At 45.3% G+C, this 22,278-nt stretch overlaps 1 gene segment (V, D, J or C); it reads right to left on the reverse strand.

Annotated features, from left to right (window-relative positions):
* Positions 1-22,278, reverse strand: part of LOC310828869 (Ig mu chain C region-like) — an 89,906-nt gene that overhangs the window by 1,242 nt on the left and 66,386 nt on the right. The window contains exon 6 of the C gene segment in view: positions 653-988.

Raw genomic sequence — 22,278 nt, forward strand, 5'->3', positions numbered from 1 at the left:
TTAAGGTTCACACTGGTTGATCTCAGTCGCACCATTGTAACTCAGTTTGGTTTATCTCATTAGGCACCCAGAGAAATAAGAGGAACTATTAAAATAATAAGTGTGATAAACAAGTACTACCTGGAATTAAAGCAATTGAAATGGAGACATCTTTAGGTCTGCCAAAGCCTTAGACTCAGTTATCAAATCTGAGATTCCCAAAATGCTACTCTCCTGATATTTTGGACTATGAAAGATATCTGCCCTAGTTTGCATGACCAATAGTCAAAGGTGATAGAAATTTTATTTTTATTTTTTAATAATTTTTCAGTTTATTCATATGCTGATAAACATATATGCAATATAAACAAATAACAAATAAAGATAACAAAATACAAGAAAGAAAAAGAGAAAAGGAAAAAAAAGAATGCTAAAAATAAACATATATTTAAAAAATAGGCGATATATGTAACCAAATATTCATATCCATTAGAAATTTTAGTCCAGAATAGCTGGAGGACACCAGGTTGGGAAAAATCTATACTTAATGATTGTTGGGGCAGAACAAAATTATTCTGAGCCTTCTGAAGTCTGGTAAAGCCAAAGTCCTTAAAAAAAGTGACATTGAAGGTTGTTAGCCATTTTTGTAGGATGATGTAAAATAGACACCTACCTTGAGGCTTGCGCAGGGATCTGACTTCCATCGAGGGAAATAAAGCTGGGTGAATAATTTTGCAGTTGAAAGTTTCCCCTTTGTTCCACTTATCTGCATGTACCGTAGCTACTGCATCCTTGAACAGCAGACCACTGCTTTCTTGTTCTTGGGAAGGTTTAAGGATAGTCTCTAGGGGTGTGTCATCATCTGCTCGTGTCCAAGTGACTTTCAGCTCCTTAAGATCTTGATCCTTAGGTATGTTTGAAATTCTGCAGGTCAGAATGGCCGTCTTGGTTTGGAAAATATCAGCATAGGAAGGCTGAATGGTCTCAACCTTGACAGGGACAGGAAGATCTAAAAAGAAGTAAGAAGAACGTTCAATTCCACAGCAGACCAACTTATATTGGCACCTCAAAACCTGTTTGCCCTTAATCCCCAACATATATCTGATTCAAACATCCAATGTACACAAGAGTTCTATTTTTATGGTCAACTAAAATTGAGAATTTCCCCATCTTTTGTGTGCACCATATAGATTGGAGAAGGTCTTGTAGATGGGAGTCCTTGCCAGCTGCTGCACAAGTGTGTTTCCTTAGTGATCCACTGATCTGCCAGATCTAGTGTTTCTACACTGTGCTTTGTATAAACCCAAATACAAAAAGCCTTCATTAGGGGAAATATTAAAAACAAAATACAAGGAGACTTTGTTTGCTTTTTGTCTATAAAAATAATGTCAGTATTGGCTCAGTAGAAAAAAATGGGGGCAATGACTACCATAATATCTCATGTAACACTAAAACCAAGGTTGGATCTACTCCAGCAGTATCCTAGAATATGCTGAAGGATACTGATAATTCAGTATTCTAGAGCAAGTCCACCTCTGGTTTAGCCTGTAGACATGTATAGATTCTGATGAAATCCTAGATGAGTTTTAGCGAATAAACTAGAATCTCTGCTGTGTTAATCAACAAATATTTCTGGAATGCGAAAATATCAATGAATGTTAGAATGATGTTGGATAGAAATTAAGTGGTTTCCAGCTGTAATGCTGTAAGAGAATATGAAAAAAAGGGTTAGAAACAGGTAAAAACTCAATGGCAAGGATTTGCTGAACTAACAATTTGAACTGGAATACAAAAAAGGGAGGTATGAGGAGGTCCGGGAAACAAGCTTAAGGAAAATAAGCAATGGAAAATCTGTGTGTTCTTCATCATTTTTATTTATGTTTTTGTATTTTTGTTATTTTTTTCTTCTTATTTTTATTGTATTATTACCAAAAATCTTAATAAATATTATATCTATATATATATCTATATCTATATCTATCTATCTATCTATCTATCTATCTATCTATCTATCTATATATATATATCTCGAGTGCTTCTTCCTGAGGACAAGATTATATCTGCCTCTGTTGCGTTGGAACGGCAAACCAGTTTCTGGATGAAATTTTCAACTTACTGCCACAAATAAGGGGTTTGCTGATGTTCCTTATCCCATTGAATTTCTCGTTGAACACGTTGCAGGAAAACTTATTGCCGTTGTCCCAGTCTCTCTTGGTGACTGTTAGCTCACTCCTCAGGCTGTGACTGCATTTTGAGGTTGAAATGGTAGTGGGGCCATCCGATTCAAGAACTGCTTCATCCCTCAGCCACTGGAGCGTGGTTTTCTCAGTGTGCAGATTAATAGCATTGCAGGTGATGGTGGCATTTAAGGGCGACCCCACAAAATCCATTAGGCGTGGTGCGCTGATGATAATGTTAGGTGGAGCGGCCGGGTTCAGTGCTTGAGAAGGAAGGAAGACAGTGCAAAGTAACTGTTTCATCGCAGATGAATCCAGCAACCCAAGGGTAAGATATACAACTGGAGGTATTCCTATGTGGAGAGATCTGCAGACCAAATTCACGAGATTGTCTTCTAGCAGATTACGCGTGCCTGGCCTACTCTAGAGAAGCATGTTCACATTAAATCAACTGGAGCAAGGCTTCATTTGAGGCAAACCAAATGTGAGTTGGGTTCAGCCTGCAGAGGCAGGGCGCAGCCTCAGAACAAATTTAAGAGTAAAAACAGAGAAGGTAAAGAGTTCATTTCCCAAGCTACAGGGTAATCATATGCATAGTCTTTGTTGCTGAATAGGAGGAAACATCAGTCAGGTTTTTGTTGGTTTGACATTTGCTCCAATTCAGCAGTGAAGAGCAGTTTTTGTCTGGGAAAAGGAAAATTGCTCGGACCCATGCTTTCTAGACATGGGACAAGGGGAAGAGGAAAGAAACACTATTTCTCATCTTAAATCAAGGGCAAGATTCTCTCCTCTCCTTTCTCTCCTAGAAATAAATAAATAAACATCCAATGCAGGAATGTCTTAGTTCTGAACGGGACTTACATAACTGTTCATTGTGTCAAGAAGATAAAATGATGTATAACACTTTAGGAACTAGATAGTTAATTGGATGCAAGATACATACTTGATGCTAATCTTCTGGTTTGTGTTGCTGTTGGCTGCTGGGTAATGTTGTTTTTTGAAAGAAAGAAAGAAAGAAAGAAAGAAAGAAAGAAAGAAAGAAAGAAAAGACAAATAAATTCACTTACGCTGACGAACCACTTGTGCTGTCCTGGTTGTTGCTTTGTGAGCAGCCGTGCAATAGAAGGGGTTGAAATTGCTCCAAGCATTAGCAGAAATAACCGCTTGGGAGCTTACGGTGAAAGCCCCATTGAAGGACCAGATTGAAGGAAATTTCTTAATCTCGAAGGTCTCGCCAGTGGCATTGCTCCAGGAGAAAGTGACTGGGTCAGGGAAACCCTTGGCCAAACACCCAACGGTGATATTTCCATCATTTGTAATGTACTCAGAAGACGGAATAAGTGGGAAAACGGTGGGGGCAACTGGAGAATCTGTGGGGGAGGAGAAAAACAAAAGGATAGAGTGTTTTTGGAAGATGTAAAATCTTCAGCTGAGATTGGTTATCTGAAAGGCAATGAACTATTGTTTTGTAGAGAAAGAAACATTAACGTATGTGTGCTATTGCTGAGATGAGTTATTCTGATGCTGTTTTTCTGACCACAAGAGGCATGTTTCAGGGTCCTGAGATATCACCTTATTTCTGTTTTTAGTTCTCAACTGCTCAACTGCTTCTTGGTCTTCATTGTTAATATGGAATATGGGGCAGGGAGTAGGGGAAGCTTGGTGTGCCTTACAGGATTGTCAAAGCGTTTCTCATGACTTTGGGCATGTAGGACAAGGCAAAGAATGTGGTACCTGTCAGATATTGCCAGATTACGAATCCCACCACTGGGCATGTCGGCTGGGAATGATGAGAACTGGGGCCTAACAACATCTGAAGGGCACCACACTGGCTACTCTTAATGTGTATTAAGAGTATATAATCTTTCTATTTTCTTTCTAGCGGACTATCCAGGAGGGCAGTGAGATTGAAGTGTCCACAGACCATGTTGACACTCCCAGCTATAAAGAGAAATCTCACCCAGGTGATAAACAAACAAAAAATGAAAAAAGGACTGAAATAGCAACCGCCCCCACTCCAAAGAGCATTACAAGGACTAAGAACATTCACAGAATGTTTTTTATTTAGAGAATTATGACCCCCTTCAAGCTCAAAGAAAGAATGATAAGATTTGTAGACAAAGTACTCCTCTGATTCTACCCATCACCCTCTTGAAAACCCTTCCAGCTACACACAGGTAAAGTCTCTAGTGGGCTAAAACACCCTGGATTGTGCATGTGCAATGGGAAAGCCAGTTTCCTCAGCCTCACCATGCTTAAGTATTTGTGCTTCTTCAATTTTCCAATGCCACCTATTCACTTGGAATGTTTGAGAACTTCCTAGTAGCTGGTAGTGGGGATTTAGGCATGAGATGGGAACCCTCACTCTTTACAGGATGAGCTTTTAGCCAAGGTTGTTGGCTTATGAAAGGAGATGTTGTGTTCATCAGGGAAGACTGATGCTTACACTGGGGTCTTAAAGGTGCTTTATGTTGGAGTGTTGGAGTTCGTAAATTTATGCCTGCAGATGAAAAGCCAAGTCATGGCTGATTAAGTGTAAATGCTTGCATCTACAGCTTGAGGTCATGAGTTCAAGGAACCTGTGCCGCAAAGGACTCAGCCCATGAGAGAGTATAACTAGCCTTGTGTTTGTAACAAGTAGTGTGACTTGCTGGAAGGTAAGGTTCCTGTATTGGATCTCTGGCGGAAAGTGTTTTTCCTGGAAAGACTTTAGTTGCTCTGTTCCGAGAGGCAGACAGAGCCAGGATCACTTTATACTTGTACATAGTTGTTCTTTTAGCTGTCAGTAAAATACACTATTGCTGACCTTACTGAACTGTCTGGCGTATTTTTTTCTGCAAACAATGTCCTGGGTTTAATTGCACACTTCGCTGGTGTGCTGACTGCACTCTGCCCATGCCTCAACAGAATAAAGACTCAAGTGATGCTGTTGCTGACATTCCCTAAACCTCCACCCCAGCCATCTATGTCCACAGTCCTTGGGTTTATTTACTCACAAGATTGCCTTACTCCACATGTGCCCGCCTGACCTACAGAATCAGCACTATTACACTCATTCTGCAGTTGTAAAAACACACACATTTAAAATTGGCATTGGACTCCCTTCCTAATCACAGCAGGCAGATGCAGTTGCTTTGTAATCTTCATCTAGTAAGAGCTTGGCATAGTGCAGCCTCTGAAACAAACTCAGCCCCTGGCTCTCTTCTGCTGATCTGCACCAGATAAGTATTAATATTCAGGCCTCAGCTTTCCTCTGGTCTTTTCCTCACATCTCTCTTTTCAACTCATTTCCCTCTAGCTCAACTGCGAAAATTAACTCCTCACTTTATAACCTGCAGCCAATCCAAGTCTGCTATTGCCCAGAGCAATCAGAATGAGCTTACCTAATACCCCTAATCAGTGCTATTTTTATTTTAGAAAAAGAGGTGCCAGAACTTGTTCTCTTAGAATGGCAATGGCACCCACCTGAGAGGTGCCAGAACTGAATTCCAGATGAAAAAAAGTCCTGCCCCATATACATTCTCTCTTCTCTCAAAGTCTGTCCCCATGTATTTACTTCTAAACAGACTCACAGCATAGTAATAATACATGTCCTTGAGCTTTGACAGTCACAGGGATCTCAGAATATATTTTCCTTCAAACTAATACACATAGACAATATTTCTTTACATTGTGTGGATAAAACAAAGGTCTGGAGATGTGTGCCAGGAGGCACACTTTCTTCATCCCCAAACTCTCCCATTCAATGTACGAAGGGATTTTAAAACACTTTTTATGCTGTACTACTGCAGTTTATTTCGGTGAGTAGTATCTTGCTCACTTAGCAGCCACATGCTTGGAAAAACAGAGCACAGTTCCCTCTGCTGTCTTTGGCCCCAGAGGACCAGCAGAAACCTCCCCAAAGAAGGGACTTGGCTGTGATGCTTGCTCACCTCCTAGCTAAGCATTTGAATCATAGAATCATAGAGTTGGAAGAGACCACAAGGGCCATCGAGTCCAACCCCCTGCCAAGCAGGAAACACCATCAGAGCACTCCTGACATATGGTTGTCAAGCCTCTGCTTAAAGACCTCCAAAGAAGGAGACTCCACCACACTCCTTGGCAGCAAATTCCACTGTCAAACAGCTCTTACTGTCAGGAAGTTCTTCCTAATGTTTAGGTGGAATCTTATTTCTTGTAGTTTGGATCCATTGCTCCGTGTCCGCTTCTCTGGAGCAGTAGAAAACAACCTTTCTCCCTCCTCTATGTGACATCCTTTTATATATTTGAACATGGCTATCATATCACCCCTTAACCTCCTCTTCTTCAGGCTAAACATTTCCAGATCCCTTAGCCATTCCTCATAGGGCATCGTTTCCAGGCCTTTTCCAGGCCATTAAATCTCTGGGGTTAGAGAGCTCAGATGTCCCACAACCTTTTCAGGGTTGTTCTGAAGGCTTGTGTGTCTCTTGGCTGAGTGTGCCAAGCTTTGGGGAGACTGAGACATGACCAGCTGCTCCTCTTGGCCTTCCTGACCGGATGCCATTCATATCTCTCAGATAAGCATCCCAGACTTAATTGAGAGAATCCCCAGATAGGACTGAATACACTTATGGGCTGAAAGCCTTTGCCAAGTCAGTGTACGCAATACTGAGCTAGATGGACTAAGTGGTCTGACTCAGTATAGGGCTGTTTCCTATATTCCTCAAACACCCTGAATTGATCTCTGTGCAAAGCAATAGGTTTCTGAGCTGGGGGAGTCTCAGGTGGAGTTCACCTTGAGGCATTGGGGGGAATTTGGGGGGTCTTTGTAAAAGAGCCCCTATAATGAGACACTGGGGTTATGTTAAAACCCCTTGGCTCACAAAAGCTCCCATTTGCCCTTAAGAGACACAAACAGCCGGATTTGCTGCTTCGTTGCTGGAGACACCAAAAGATAGGATAAGGGCAGCATTTGGGAGTGAACCAGCTATGTTAGCTAAATTAAGGCTACAGCTCCCTCTTAGTAGGCATGTAGGCTTCAGAACTTTGTCTATGCAAGCATTTTTAGTAAGCAACAAAGGGGCTACCAAGGGTTGGCACGTAGAGGTGCCGGTGGGGAAAGTGATATCCAGTGGGTTTTTGCCAGCTATCCTCTGCAGATGTTTGGGGGCTCTGTATGTAATCTTTGCATGTAAATCCTATAAAGTCTTACTGGACAACACCCAGTGTTCAGATTTTGGGAAATTTCTCGCTGAATCAGTTAGTTTGCGCAAACTAATAAATTCTGGGCTCTCACTCCTGAGTCTCACTGGCAAGAACCAGGAAGAACAGGGTTTTTTAACCTGCAGCAACCTGAGTTGCATGAGACTATCCCAGCTGTATGGTGGGACTGGAGGTGTGGAAAACCTCTCTGCACTTTCCCAGCTTTTGCAAAGTTAGCTTAAGGTCTATCCAAAAGCAGTGCTTTGGGGGAGAGGTGTAGGGAGCACCTAGTGCTCTCCACTGGGCTGAATGGAAAGGGTGGCACATATTCCAGCTGAAGGCTGGGCTTCTATTAACTGTGGTGAAGGAAAGAAGCTGGTTGCTACCTTAGAGATTTACTGAAAGTTACTACTGAGCTCCGATCTTGCGTACCTGCCAGTACTGTTGCAGGCTGTAGTTCAGGTGCCCTATCTGCAATCTCTGCCTTTACTGAAGCCAGGAGACACACAGGTCTCCTATCTGAGTATTTGATTTCAAGGAGGCTGGATACCCCAGTTCTCCTCCAGTCTTCCTACCAGCCCATGAGTTGGATGGTGCCCTTCTCTGAAGCCCAATGCTTAGCTTGAAAGCTTTTTCATCCCAGCCTAGCACAGAGCTTTGGAGAAGAGAAGGGTATGACCCCAGTAGTCATTCTTAGCCTCTGCAAATTTGCAGCTGAGTGCGGACCCAACACTTCCCAAGGTGACCGCCAGCCAGAGAGATAGTTATAGCTCGGGTATAGCTGCTGTAGATCCAAATGGCTTGTATGACTCTCCGCTGAGCACTGAGATCCTAGCAGATCCTAGGAGCTTGCCCCATGATTGTTCCCAAAGGCACGGCTGGGCTGAAGCCTTCCTGAGCTCAGCAATGAGCTTCAGAAAGACACTGGCTTCTCCCTCAACCCCTGCACTATCTGCAATAGTCTAAATAGCTTGCATTTATCCCAGCTCAGAAACCAGTTACAGAGAAGCCATGGGGATGCCAGGAGAATTTCCCATCCTGCTCAGCAAAAAACCACCCAGCTCTGCTGCTACGGAGCCAAAAGATTTGGTGCATCGCAAGGTTGTATGCTTCAGAGAAGCTAGGTGGATTTTAAGATGTTCTCCATTATTTCCAAAGCCACAGCCAAGGGCACTGCCCACATTTTCCCTAGGTGAGCACTGGGCTTTAGAGAGCCTCTGATTGCTCTCCTACAGATGCTGCTGCTGTTTGAAAGGTTTGGTGCTGTTTCCGTCAAACAGTGACTATCAGAGCAGCTAGAAGATTGCGAAGTGCTTCCCTGAACATTTCCAAAGCTGCAAAGGATCAGGGAGCCACCTAGATCTTGCACACTCCACCCCCAGCTGAGCACTGGATGCTAGAGAAGTTCCAACTGCTTTTCTTGAAGCAGTGCCAAGCTGAGAAGGCTGTTTTTCCAGTTACTCTCCAGTCTCTCTTATGCTCAGCAGGCAGATGGCAATAAGCAAGCCTTAAAACAGGAAGCAATAATCAATGCGAGAAACCAGAACTCAAATGGAAATACTAGTATTTATGCTCAAGCCTACAGTGGTACCTCAGGTTACATACGCTTCAGGTTACATATTTTTTAATAATAATTTTTATTGGTTTTTTAACAAAAAGACAAACAAAACACAAAACAAAAACATATAAAAACATTTAAAAACATGACTTCCCCATACCTCCCTTTCACTGCATCCTTGTTTTACAACTCTTTAGCAACCCTTCAGTCAATTTCTCTAGTAGTTTTCTTTAAATTTCCTTAATGTTAATGTTTACAGCTGTAATTCTCTATTTCTTACCCCTAGACATCTTGTCAGTCCTCAATTTTACAACAATTTTTAAGATATATTTTAAATTTCTTCCAGTCCTCTTCCACTGTCTCTTTCCCCTGGTCGCGGATTCTGCCGGTCATCTTTGTCAGTCCCATAAAGTCAATCACCTTTGTCTGCCATTCTTCCAGAGTAGGTAGTTCTTGCATCTTCCAATACTTTGCCAACAGGATCCTTGCTGCTGTGGTCGCATACATAAAAAAAGTCCTATCTTTCCTTGGCACCAACCGGCCAACCATGCCCAAGAGAAAAGCCTCCAGTTTCTTTATAAATGTCCACTTAAGGACTTTTTTAATTTCATTATAGATCATTTCCCAAAAGGCTTTGATCTTTGGGCAGGTCCACCAAAGGTGATAGAAAGTACCTTCAGACTCATTACATTTCCAACATTTATTATTGGGCAAATGGTAGATTTTTGCAAGCTTGACTGGGGTCATGTACCACCTATAGATCATTTTCATTATGTTCTCTTTTAAGGCACTACATGCCGTAAACTTAATACCGGTGGTCCATAACTGTTCCCAGTCAGCAAACATAATGTCATGACCGATATCCTGTGCCCATTTAATCATAGCTGATTTAACCGTTTCCTCCTGTGTATTCCATTTCAATAGCAAGTTATACATTCTAGATAAATTCTTAGTATTGGGTTCTAGCAGTTCTGTTTCTAACTTTGACCTCTCCTTCTGAAATCCTAATTTCCTGTCCTGCTTAAATGTCTCATTTATCTGATAGTAATGCAACCAATCTCGAACTTTAAACTTTAGCTTCTCATGACTCTGGAGTTTAAACTTTTCACCATCTTGTTCTAGGATTTCACAATATTTTGGCCAGTTAGGTTCCATGTTTAATTTTTTCACCGCCTTGGCTTCCATTGGTGACAACCACCTAGGGATTTTACTTTCCAACAAATCTTTGTATCGAATCCAAACATTATACAAAGCTTTCCTAATAATATGGTTTTTAAAGCCTTTATGCACCTTTACCTTGTCATACCATAGATATGCATGCCAACCAAAGTTATTATCATACCCTCCTAAGTCCAAAATGTCTGTGTCTTCAAGGAGTAGCCAGTGTTTCAACCAGCAAAAAGCCGCTGATTCATAATAGAGTCTTAAGTCCGGCAGGGCAAAACCCCCTCTATCTTTTGCGTCAGTTAAAATCTTAAATTTTATTCTGGGCTTTTTGCCCTGCCAGACAAATTTAGATATATCTTTCTGCCACCTCTTGAAGCAGTCCGTCTTGTCTAGAATCTGTAAGGTCTGAAATAAGAATAACATTCTAGGCAATACGTTCATCTTGATAACAGCAATTCGGCCTAACAAGGAAAGTCTCAGCCTAGACCATATTTCTAGATCTTTCTTAACTTCTGTCCAACATTTTTCATAATTGTCTTTAAATAAGTTCACATTCTTAGATGTTAAATTCACCCCTAGGTATTTCACTTTTTTTCATTATTTCCAAACCAGTTTCACTCTGAAATCTCTCTTTTTCTTCCATTGTTAAATTTTTTTCCAACACTTTCGTTTTCTGTTTATTCAGTTTAAATCCTGCTACTTGACCAAATATCTCAATTAGTTCTAATGCTCTTTTGGTACTAGTATCTGGCTGTTGCAGCGTTAACACTAAGTCATCTGCAAATGCCCTTAATTTATAATGTTTAGCTCCGACCTGTATTCCTTTAACCAACTGATCCTTTCTAATCATGTTTAACAAAACCTCCAGGACAGATATAAAAAGCAAAGGGGATATTGGGCACCCCTGTCGTGTACCTTTTTCTATAGGTATTTCTTCCGTTACCACATTGTTCACTATTGGCTTTGCTTTTTGTTTAGAATATATTGCACCTATACCGTTTTCGAAACCTTGGCCTACCCCCATCCCTTGGAGATTCTTCATCATAAAACTCCAACAAATGTTGTCAAAGGCTTTCTCCGCATCCACAAAAATCAAAACCGCCTTTCGGTTAATGTCAACTTCTAATAACTCCAAAATGTCTATAATGTTCCTCACATTGTCTGACATATGTCTCCCTGGGAGAAAGCCAGCTTGATCTTTATGAATCTCCCCTATCAGCACTTTTTTTAGTCTTTTTGCCAAAATGTCTGCAAAAATTTTATAATCCACATTAAGTAAAGATATAGGGCGGTAGTTTTTAACCTGGTTCTTTTCAGTCTCTGTTTTCGGTATAAGTGAGATGAAAGCCTCTTTCCACGATTCAGGTGCCTTTTTCCCCTCCATAATTTCATTACAAACTTCCTTCAATGGTTGTATTAACCATTCCTTCAACGCTTTGTAAGATCTAGCAGTCAAACCGTCTGGTCCTGGAGATTTTCCTAATTGCATGTTCTGAATGGCACCCTCTATTTCCTGATCTGTTATCTTTTCATTCAGAATCGTTTTGCTTTGTTCTTAAATTTTTGGTAAACCATATTTTCTAATAAATTCTTCTATTTCTTGTTCATTAACTGGCCCTTGTGCATACAGTTTCCTAAAAAAGCTTTGAAAGCAATTACTTATCTCATTAGGTTTGTGGATAGTCTTTCCATCCATTTCTAGACTTGTCACAGTGTTCAGTTTCTGCCTTTTTTTCAATTGCCATGACAGAAGTTTCCCACATTTGTCTGCTGATTCAAATGTCTTTTGTCTCATCTGCTTTATTTTCCATTCTATTTCTTGGTTCATCAGTTCCATGTATTGCGTCTGATAATACTTTATTTCTCTCAAAATCTCCTGAGACTTTGGTCTGGACCTCAATTTCTTTTCTGCTTCTTTCATTTTTTCTAAGATTTTTTCTTTCCTCTCATTTTGTTTTTTCCTCTTTATAGAATTCTGTTGAATTAGAAAACCTCGCATCACGGCTTTGCTAGCGTCCCAAATTGTTCTTTTCTCCACATCTGTTCTCAAATTTACCTCAAAATAGTCTTTCACTGCTTTTTGGGCCTTCTTGTAAATCTCTTCATCTTTAAATAAGGTGTCGTTCATTCTCCATCTAAAGGATCCAGTTGTTGTTAGTTTCATCTCCATCTTTACGGCGTTATGGTCGGAGCAGGTTTTTGGGCAGATTTCTACTTTTTTTATTCTTGGCGCCAGGCTACTAGTAACCCATATTTGGTCAATTCTTGTCCATGTCATTTTTGCTTCAGAGAAGAAGGTTCCCTCTCTCTCCAGAGGGTTCCTTGTTCTCCAGATGTCAATCAAATCCATAGTTTCAGTCATTTCAAAAAAAGTCTTTGGTAGTCTCCCTTCCTTAGAAATCACTTGTCTCTGTGCTTTGTCCATGTTTGTGGAGACAACTCCGTTCATATCTCCCATCATTAAGATTTTATAGTCCAGGAAGTCCATTAATGTCTCATGCAGCTTCTTAAAGAATTCGGCCTTCCCTTCATTTGGTGCATATACTCCTACTATCAAAACTTTTTCTCCTTGAATTTGAATTTCAACTGCCAGGTATCTTCCTTGTTCATCTTTAAATATCATTTTTGGAACCAGTTTTTCTTTTACGTAGATCACCACACCTCTTTTCTTGACTTTGTCTGATGATATAAATTCTTGTCCCAATCTCTTATTTGTCAAAAGTTTCCTATGTATCCTGGCAATATGGGTTTCTTGTAAACATATTATATCTAACTGTTCTTTCTTTAAAATGTGAAAAACTTGATTTCTTTTTCGGGGAAGGTTTAGACCATTGCAATTCCAACTCAGAAGTTGCAGAGACATCTTGTTACTGAGTACCTTTTCCACCGACTGCTCCAAGCTTTTGTTCCTCCTCGGTTGGTATTGGGTTAAGTCCAAATGATAAGTTTGCGATATCAGTTGGTTCTCTCTCTCCTACCGTTCCTTTCCGCAGGTCTTCTAAATATCTCTCCAAAAACTGTTCTTTGTCTTGAATTGTTTTTATTTTTATCTTCTTACCTTTGAAGTTAAAGGACAATCCTTGTGGGAACTCCCACCTAAATGGGATGGTATTTTCCTTCAGCAGGTCAACTAGATCTTTATAGAAGGTTCTCACCTCCAAAATGTATTTAGGGATGTCCTTGAAGATCTGTATTTGACAATTCTGGATCACCAGTGCCTTTTGATAGTGTAGATTCAGTATTTTATCTCTTTCTTCCTTGGATCTCAACGTGATTAGGCAATCCCTTGGTTTCTTGCCCTGTCTCCTGCCCAACCGGAAGGCTGTAATTATCACAAACTCCTCCTCTTTCTCCAATTCGTCTTGCCAAAATTCCTCAAAGTTCTCTGTAAGGAATTCCGCAAGGTTGTCCCCCTCACTTTCAGGAACCAATCTTAGTTTCAGATTTTTCCCTTTCCTCTCCAGTTCCATTAAGGCCAAAGTTGCATCATGCTCATTCACTTTTTTTGCAATTGGCACAAACTTTTCCCTTGTCTCCTCTGCAGTGCTTTTAGCACTTTCAGCGATTTTTCTTGTTTCTGAACTTTCTTGTATTAATCGATTTATAGAATCTGTGTTAGTTGTCACAGTTGCCGTGTTCAAGTCCAATCTCGCTGTCAGTTCTGTCAATTTTTTAGAATTTTCTGTAGACTGCTTTGTCAATGCTTCCAGCGATTGATTTATCTTAAGCAGTGCCTGTGTCATAGAATCCATTGATGCAGTTGTTACTTTTTCCTGTGCAGCTGGTACTGCTCCTGACATAGAGCCCCTTTTCTTTTGTGCTTGTGCTTGCTTTGTTTTTGATCTAGTTGATATCTCATCCACTGGGGTGCTCATATCCAAGGTCGTTCTCACAGGAAAGATTTACAAGTGGAAAATCCCACTGCTTCTTCCTCAATGGAACTGTTTCCCTTGAAACCCTCTAGAGGGAGCAAATTGTATCCAAATAGGAATAAGCCACAAAGAAACAAGAAAGTGTAGAGCGATGAAAAAGTTCAAAAGTCCAATTGTAAATCCTTACTTTGTTTCAGTTCAAAATTCAACAGTATAAATCCACTAAAGTCCCGTAATTTTGTTACAAATAAAGTCCCACTTTGTATCCAAGATCCGTCTGACAGATCGCTTTCCCGGTGCCTTATTCAGGCAGCCCGAATCAGAGGATTTGACAGTGAAAGATTTCCCGTCCCAATTATTTAATGCAGGTTAAACAATGTCCCAATTATCTTCCCCCCTTCTCCTGCCGGATGGGGGGAGGTCTACGTTCGATGTCAGGTTTGCTGGATTAAAGAAAAGTTTCCCTTTTAAATACAGCTTGCTTTTTCGTTGCTTTGTTAGTCATGCAGTTCGGGAAGGCAGACTTCCTTAATTTATGCCTTTCCCGTTTTCAGCCGAATGTCAAAATTTTTAGTGTCCCGTTAATCTTATTCTCTTGTTCTTACTCACGGGTGATGTTGTCAATCTTTAGTTTCAGGAAGGAATCGGCGCTCTCCGTTGATGGCGACGCGGCTTCACTCCACGGGCTGGGTAGCGATTCTCAGCACCGCGCTCACACCCGGTGCCGCTCCGGAGCCTTTAAAAAGGCTCTTTCACAGTACCGGGGGGCGCAAAGGTGCCCGCCGAATCTCCTTGCTCACAGGCTTCTGCGCCTGTGATTTTAGGGGTCCCCCGCTCGCCGTAGCGGGTCAGACCCGAACTCGTGGAGCAGTCCTGCTTCGGAGCTCGAAGCAAGGACCGCCATCAACGCTGGTGCCGACCGGCTTCAGGTTACATACGCTTCAGGTTACATACGCTTCAGGTTACAGACTCCGCTAACCCAGAATATTACCTTGGGTTAAGAAATTTGCTTCAGGATGAGAACAGAAATCATGCTCTGGCGGCGCAGCGGCAGCAGGAGGCCCCATTAGCTAAAGTGGTGCTTCAGGTTAAGAAAAGTTTCAGGTTAAGAACAGACCTCCAGAACGAATTAAGTTCTTAACCCGAGGTACCACTGTATTACAAAAAAGTTCCCTTTGACTTAACCCATCAAAGGCTGCCATGAAATGGTTGAGGCAGCCAGGTTCAAGTCACCACGGTCTGTTTCTTTGGGAAAGTCATCTCTGCTCTATGAAGTCTTCAGAGTTTTCCCTAATGTTCACAGAAACTGCCCCCCAAAAGAAAATTGTAGCTTGTGATGCCCTTGGTACTAACATGATGGTTTTAAAACAGATGCAGTGCATTGTTGTGGTTGAGTGATGTCTGGGGTACGGGCTATAATTGGAATCCCAAGATGCCCACATGAAGGTTGGCTCAAAGAGAACTTCCTCTTTCCCTATTATAGTTTGTCTCGCCTTGTTTGCTTGTTTTCAAACTTCAGAAATTTGGTTGGTGGGAAAATCTGGCAAAACAGCCTCCCTCCATGTTCACACACCCTACCCTCTAACATTATTTATTTAAGAAATGAATAAAATCCTGATTTATCACTTGCTGAAAAGGGTTGTATAAGCAAAGTATATGTGATAAAGAAACCTACTATTCCAGAGCATTAAAAACACTGAAAGCAGATACCTCAGGCAGGACTAGGCCTCACTCCCAGAGGCCTTGAATTTATTTTTATTATCTAATTCCATATCACTTTTCAGTGCCGCCAAACACTTTCCAATTTTCATGTCATGGAACTGGGAGGGTGCAATTTTCCCCAGGTTGCTTTGGCGTCAAGATGCTCACACAAAGAAATCACTTCCAACTGAGCAAACTCTTTGATGCACATCACCTCCTGTACCATTGTGAGGAGTTTTTAAAAAGTTACTCCTCGTGTGGAGGGAGTTGATTTTGGGTGCCATCAAAGACTTCCTGTTTCCGGCGGTGGAAAATGGCAGATCCCACACGATCAGACCTCAGCCGTTCCGATAATTCAGGGCTGATATGGGGGTAATTAGCCCTGGCAGCCTCCCCAGGGCAGGGGAGGACTGTCTTGACGACCCGCGGTCTGCCCCAGATTGCTGATGTGCCACACAGCAGGGGCACTGGGTCATGAAGCAAGGGACGGCTGACACTCCTGTGACGCCACCCCATAGCTGGACGCATCTGTTTGGGAAAATATAAAGATTTGGAAAACAAACAGACACACTCTGAATTGACGAAGCTGGGGAAAAACCTGCAGTATGTACAGTCTCTGGTGCAAAAGATCGAACTTCAAAGATCGAACTTCATCATGACGTTTGGAATGTGGAGGGGCTTGGTATGTAAAAAACATCCTTATCTCCCTAACATCAACAATCCGTAATGCATGCCAAGACTCATTAAGAACTTAAATTGCTCTTCAAAAAGTGAGCACAGATGGACTTTCATATATCTGTTTGCAGCCGCTTTTCTTCTAAGACCGGAAATGTCTGTTAAAGACGAGAACAAAGAACAAAGGACAAAATGGCTTCTACCCGCCAATTATTTATGGAATATCTGAAATACTTACCTGACTAAGAGAAACAGGAGCTAATTGATGGTTGGTTATAAAGACTAGAAACAATATTACATATACAGCTGTTTGCAAAAAGATGGTTTTTTATTATTATTATGAGCGAGAGAGAGGGCTAAATGGATGTCTGGCAGCCCCCCTTTAGGCCCGGAGGGGGGATTGGGAGGATTCCAAAGGCCAATTGTTAACTGTCTGATATATGGTTACATTGCAAACAGTCTGTTCAAGAATAAATCAACAAGGAGGTTACAGAAGGAAATTTCTCTCTGTTTCTTTGATAACACCTGGACGGGAAGGATTAACGATCTGGGAGCTGCCAAAATAACAACTCTCAAAGAGCTGGACAGAACTTTGAAATTGAATGCAATTAAATGAAGCGGTACAATGAAAAAAAACAGCTGAAGGAGTACAATATACGGACAAATCTGCACTCCATAGGAAAAAAAAGTATCTGCTTTCTGACATGAATGAGGATCGTAGAACCAGAGTCAAAATGTGGAGGGGGAAAATCGGACATGGAATTATGAATAACATTGAGGATGATGAGAGGCAGGACTCTGATGTTGAATGCTGTCAGGACTGCCGCTAGGTCCCAGCTCACAGAGGACCAACGCCCAGTGGATATTATATACAAAAGTCTTTATTGAAGTTTAGTTTCCATTTCCAAGCTCTGGGCGCGCAGGCCCACGTCTTAACGCTAGACCGGCTAAGTCCCCTCTGACTCACTGCTCCACCCACACCAGTTTAAGATTCTAGCCCGGCTCCACCTCTTGCGCTGCTCTTTCCTGCGTTGGGTCCTTCTGCCCTCTGGGGTTCCCTCCTTCCTGGACTCCTCTGACGCGGAGCCTCCTGAGTCTTGCCCCTCCCTCTGGCGGGCTTTAGGACCTGGCTCCCTTCCCGGGCTCCCCGCTGTGCCGCGCTCCTGTACATTTGAACTTGGCGCGCGCGCCCAGCCGGTGACTTTCCTTCTGACCGTTTCCCCGCTTCCTGATGTGGGTGTAGCCAAACCTGACTCCTCTCCTCCCTCTGGTGGTGAGGACACTGGTCCCGACTCCTGGGACTCCCCCTCCCCACTGCGCTCTGGTGGAGACGCTGGCCCTGATCTCCAGCTGCTGTTCAGGGACTCCCCGCTGGCCCCTCCCTCTTGAGGTTTCTCCCTTGGAATCTCCCTTGCTCTGGCCACCGGCGCTCCCTTCTGTGAGTCCTCCGATTCGCTAGAGAGGCTTGTGGAATAACTCTGGCCACTGTCACTGCCTGCGCCCCCCTCGTACTCCTCCTCCTCACTCTCCATTTGCTCCCCCTCCTGTGTCTCTCCTTCTGAACCCCTGACATCCATCCCCCCCTCGAAGCCCCCCCTTCCCCCCTCCCCCTCTTCCGGTGCGGGTTCCGGGTGCTCCATTGTTGTAGGGGTGAGTCCAGGATAGAGCTCGTCCCCTGAGGCTTGCAACCATCGAGGTAAGTCCGGGAAGTCCCCCATGGGCTCGTCGACGACGACCTCCTCCGCTTCCATCTCCTGCGCGGTGTGCTCGAAATCTGCGCTCGACCCCAAATCACCCAAGAGCCCTCCTCCCCCTGTTGTTTGATGGGGGTCCACCTCCCAGGGCCCCTTCGGCATGTCTCTGCGCCAGCCCACTTCGGGTTGGTCCTCCCACCAATAAGATCCCCCCGTGCCAAAACCTGAAAGTGATCCCTCCGGAGAGCTGCCTCCCGGAGCCGAGTCCTCAGCTGACGAGAAACCCCGGAAAGTGCTGGCCGAGAGTGTGGGTGTGAACAAACAATCCTCGAAAAAGCCCGTCGGCATAGGCTTGTGCGGGAAAAGTGTGTGGAATTCTTCCTTGAGCAACTGCTCTTCCACTGCGTAATCCGGCACCCACCTGTTGGCGCTGGCCGGGGTGTCCTCCGTGGCGAGAAGATATTCAATCCCGTCCTCCCCCCACCTTGAGTCTAAAATCTCAGTGGCTTCATTAAGTGGCTCCCCTTTCGGCGACCCCCCTTTTTTGGGCGCTTCTCTGAGCGGGTCTGGCGCCTTCCCCGGTGCTTGAAACCTGTGGGGCTCTCTGTAGGGCGTGAGCACTGATCTATGAAAGACCGGGTGCATTCTGGAACCCTCCGGGAGTGTCAACCGGAAGGCCACTGGGTTGATCTGCGCCTCTACTTGGTAAGGCCCTAGCTGCTTGTGCCCTAGTTTCTTCTTGGCTAACGATCTGGCTGGAACTGCTTGTGCTGCCAACCAGACCCAGTCTCCCACCTGGATGTCCTCCCCAACCCTCCTGTGTCGATCTGCCTGCACTTTGTAAGCCTGTTTTGCCAACTCTAACTGCCTCCTGAGCTGCTCGTGGATCTCCTGCAACTCCGCTGCCACTTCCTCTGCTCCCTGTGGCTCCCCCTCCCGCACTGTGTCCAGACCCGGGAAGGTTCTGGGATGCCTCCCGTAGTTGGCAAAAAATGGGGTCACCCCTGTGGACCCGTGCTTCGTGTTGTTGTAGGCAAACTCGGCCAACGGTAGATAGTCCACCCAGGTCGATGGCTGCTGGTTCGCGTAGCATCTCAGGTACTGCTGCATGATGGCGTTGACCCTTTCCGCCTGCCCGTTAGTTTGCGGGTGTCTCGCCGACGCCAGGCTGACCTTGACGTTCAGGAATCCCATCAGCTTTTGCCAGAAGTTGGAGATGAACCGGCGCCCCCGGTCGGACAAAATAGACCGTGGTAGGCCGTGCACCTTGAACACGTGGTCTATGAACATCTTAGCGGTCTGCTCGGCCGTGGCCACCTTCGCGCACGGAATGAAGTGGGCCATCTTGGTGAACAGGTCCACTACCACGAGCACTGCCGTCTTGCCCCTTGAGCTGGGTAGATCTGTGACAAAGTCCAGGGCTACCCTCTCCCACGGTACGAACGGTGTCTGTAGCGGTTCCAACAGGCCCGCCGGCGGCTGGTGCACAGGCTTAGCCCTTTGGCAGGTGTCGCACCTATTGACATAGTCCGCGACATCCCCCCGCATCTTAGGCCACCAAAAGTCTCTGGCTACTAAGTCCACCGTCTTCTCCTTGCCGAAGTGCCCCGCGCTGGGCGCGTCGTGCAGCTGTTGCAGGACCTTCGCGCGGAGGCTTTCTCCTGGTACGTAGAGGACTCCCTTGCGTAGGAGCAGGCCGTCTCGCACTTGGAATTCGTCGCCCCTCGCCTTGCCACTGCACACCTCCTCCATCTTGGCTCGGGCGAACGAGTCCGTTTGCAGCGCGCGGCGCACCGCGTCCAGGTCCACCATGGCTGACGCGCATGCCCACGCCTGTGGTGTGAAAATGTGCTTGGCCGCCGCCGGTGCCTCTGCCTCCAGATACTGCGGTTTTCTGGACAGCGCGTCCGCCAAGACGTTGCTGTTTCCTGGGATGTACTCAATTCTGAAGTCGAAATCTGCAAAGAACTCCGCCCAGCGGATGTGTCGCTGGTTCAGGAACCTCGCCGTGCGCCAGTACTCCAAGTTCTTATGGTCTGTGCGGACCTGCACCGTGTGCTTGGCTCTGACGAGGAAGTGCCGCCACGCCTTGAAGGCTGCATGTATGGCCAGCAACTCCCTGTCCCAAATGGTGTAGTTCTGCTCCGCTTTGCTGAGTTTTCTGGAGTAGAAAGCGCACGGCCTCCAGTCCCCCTGGTGGTCTTGCTGCAACAGAACGGCTCCCACGGCCCTGTCTGAGGCGTCCGTCTCCACTCTCATGGGCCTGCTGGATTTACGTGCAGTAGGTTCTCTTCGGAAGCGAAGAGCTGCTTGAGCTTCTGAAAGGACTGCTCTGCCTGCTCCGTCCAGATGAACCTCTTCTTCTTGGAACTGAGGGTGTCGGTGATGGCCGCTGTCTGCATGGCGAAACCCTTGATGAACTTGCGATAAAAGTTGGCAAAACCGACAAACCTCTGTACTTCCTTCCTATTGCGTGGGCTCTTCCAATCCAGTACTGCACGTACCTTGGCACCGTCCATAGCCAGTCCCTTGTCGGACAGTTTGTAGCCCAAGAAATCCACCTCCGTCTTGTCGAACTGGCACTTCTCCAGCTTGGCGTACAGCCTGTGCTCCCGCAGCCTCTGCAGAACTTCCCTAACATCTCTCTCGTGAGCCTCCGGCGATTCCGAGAAGATTAGGATGTCATCCAGGAAGCAGACGCACTTCTTGTAGAGGAGACCCGCCAAGACATGATGCATGAAGGCTTGAAAGCAGTGGGAACCATTTTTTAATCCAAAAGGCATAACTCTGTATTCATAAGTGCCCAGCGGCGTAAACATGGTTGTTTTCCACTCGTCGCCTTCCCGTACGCGAATGAGATTGTACGCTCTGCGCAGATCCAACTTGGTAAAGATGCGACCCTTCCTCACCGTCGCCAGCAGGTCATCGATCTTGGGCATAGGGAATGCTGAGGGCTTGGTCTTGAGGTTCAAGAAGCGGAAATCAACGACCAGCCTCTTTTGGGGCGTGTCCCGCTTCTTTACAAAGAACACGGGACTGCCTCCTGCCGCCTTGGACTCCCGGATGAATCCCCGCTTCAGGTTGTGATCTATGAACTCCCTGAGCTCTTGCAATTCATCCTCAGACATGGAGTACAGTTTCCCCGTCGGGAGCGTCGCCCCGGGCAGGAGGTCGATCTTGCAGTCGTAGGGTCTGTGGGGTGGCAGCTTATCCGCCTCTTTCTCGCAGAAGACCTCCAAAAACTCCTTGTATTTGTTAGGCACCGCTTGCAACATGCCCAAGTTCAGCTGTGGTCCATCCTCGTGCCCCTCATCTTCCAAGTCCGCCAGGATGCAGTGTTCTGCGCAGTAAGAGGAGCCGAAGGTCAGTTGCCGCTGGTACCAAGCTAATGCCGGGCTGTGCCTATCCAGCCAACTCATTCCCAACACTATGGGCGTGTCTGACAGGCGGGTGACGTTGAAGCTGATGACCTCACGGTGGTTTCCAATGCGCATCACCATTGGCGGCGTCTGCTGTAGCACTTGCCCTCCCAGTAGCTCCCTGCCGTCCACTGTGACGACTTTCAGAGGTACCGCCGCTGGCAGAAGGGCTATGCCATGTTGCTGGAGGAACTGCATGTCTATAAAATCTGCATTGCTCCCCGAGTCGACGGTGATGGGAATTTCCACAAGTAGCCCATTGGGGAGCTGAAGGGATGCGGTGAGCTGCACTACTGGTTTGGGTGGGAGGGGGTCGGTGGGCTGTAAGATCCCTGGGGATTGCTTCACTGACTTGTCTGGCTGGTCCCCAGAGACGCCATCTCCAGCCAGACAGTGGAGTTTTCCTGCTGCGACTCCCTCTGCTGAATTGCGTCTGTTACTGTCGCTGCGGCTGCAGTATGCTTGTGAAACCGCTGGGGACACTCTTTTGCCATATGCTGAGCACTGTCGCAGATGTAGCACTTCCTGGTTCCTCTAGGAGGCTTCATCTTGACTGCTCCCGGAGTTAGGGCTCCGACTGTGGAGTGAGCCTTAGCACCACCTATCTCCATCGGCTCCTCTCCCCCTCCCAGCGGAGGCATGGATCGAGCGCGCGCCGCCTCCTTGGGGAAGGGAGGCAGTCCTCTCGCTGGCGTGCGTCCCAAATGCCCTTCCTCCCTGCCCCAAGGGCGTCCTTCCAACCGAACCCCAATGGAGAGTGCCCGTTCCACCACTTCCTTGGTGGTTTGGGGTCTTCCCCCCCTTGCGATCTCGTCTTTCACAGCTCCGCTCAACCCCTCCCAGAACAGGTCTCTGACGGCAGGCGATTCTTTC

Source organism: Podarcis gaigeae, assembly GCF_964106915.1.
Source record: "Podarcis gaigeae genome assembly, chromosome: 13".
NCBI lineage: Eukaryota > Metazoa > Chordata > Lepidosauria > Squamata > Lacertidae > Podarcis > Podarcis gaigeae.